Here is a 1,761-nt window from a genome sequence, read left to right on the forward strand (position 1 = left end):
GAAAACATTAAAAAACATTGTACCAATGAACATTAATTGGCTTCTTATTTAAATACAGGTCAAGAAGACAGTGAAAGTATCTGCTGCTCTCTCAGCCTGGTGACCTGAAGGGTGAGCTTCCTTGCTGCAATCAAATGGTCCAGTATAGCCATCCAACCACACATCCCACGCTAATGGAGGCACATTGTGCACTGTCTATTTCTACCTCTGAATATTTCATCCACCCCCCTTTGAGACCGAGAGGCAGCAGGAGACAGTAGGGATGAGATGGAGGGGAGAAAGCAGCATCAAAGGGCCAAATATGTGCTTGTCCTGTGTGCCTCCTAAACAAAACATTGATTCAGTACGGACTGGCCTTTCCGCTGTTAATCTCACTTCAAACAAAATCACCATCCAGATCTCAGCTCTCCATCGACCACAGAACACTGAGGCAGTCAATTAAAGGTGGAGTCTGTGATTCTGGTGAATGCTCAATGTCAAATAATTTTTGGTAAAAATCAGAAAAACCTCCAAGATCAGCTACATGTCTGTACTGTGTGTTCACTGAACAAGCCTAGGTTTACAAATGGGCATGTTAATAGCTACGGTGGTCCACCTTTGTTTACATACCCTCTGTTAACAAACCAGTTTAAAGAGCCTTTCTGTGTGTGTGCCCTCAGGGCACACACACAGAAAGGTATCTGATCGTGAGGAGATATTAAATGATTTTGACAAAAACTGATTTGACAACAAACGTCCAGAATCACTGACTCCACTTTTAAGTATGCAGCAGTTATAAAGCTGAGCAAAAGAGTTATGGAGTCAGGGCTGCAGGGAGTTTGCCGCTATGCTTTATTTAGACATTCAATATGATAGGATTAGTGTGTCCTGTGGGGGTAAGGAATTCAGGGGGGACCCAGAAGAGGGCATAAAAAAAGTAGAGGATGATATAAAGAATTACTTCTTTAATTCACTACTAACTTTCAGCAGATAGGCTATTCTTCTCAGATGTCTGTTTCTGAGATTTGACTGTGTTCCATACTGAATCATATTTAAAATGAACCAAAGTTACTGCATAGCCTAACAGGACATATTTGGTGCAGTGGAACTTAATCGCTTTCAGATATTATGAAAAATGTAATCACTGTAGTCTACCTAAACGCCAGGGCGTTGTGAGACGGACACACACTGCCCTCTACTGTGCGAAAAGCTGCAAACGTATACGCTATGCAATTTATTGGCAACTCATGAGTGAGGCAACTACCACTCTCATCTTAAGTTTTTATGTTAATAAGTACAAGTAGGCTCTATTCAAAATCAACTTAACATTTGAACTTTTCTTTGCTTTGAAAATTATTTCTAAGTTCTTTCCAGTGTAAGTTGTACACTTATGTAATGCTGTTTTTGTTTGTCTTCTTCTTGAAGCATTATTTAAACTATCCTAGGCCTACTATAAAGAGTAGCCTATCATCGCATTAAAAATGGGCTTGTCATATTTATCACTGAGAAGCAACATCTGTCTTTCAGTTTTTGGTTACATGTGTTGGCTTGCCCGTGTTTCACCTTTGCTTGCTTACAGCTGATCTTAAGCAGGGCAATTAAGGTAATTAGTTTCAGCTTTACCTCTCGAAGACGCAAAGGGTTGCAACATGGTGGGGAGCGACGCTACCAATCAACCAATTAAGCTCTCTCTAAAGGCTATAAGACAGGGTGACAAAGCGGCGGCGTTTCCATTACATATTTTCGTTTGATAGCATAGCAATTGTTCCGATAACGAAGAAA

Source organism: Ammodytes marinus (genome assembly GCF_949987685.1).
Source record: "Ammodytes marinus genome assembly, chromosome: 16".
NCBI lineage: Eukaryota > Metazoa > Chordata > Actinopteri > Uranoscopiformes > Ammodytidae > Ammodytes > Ammodytes marinus.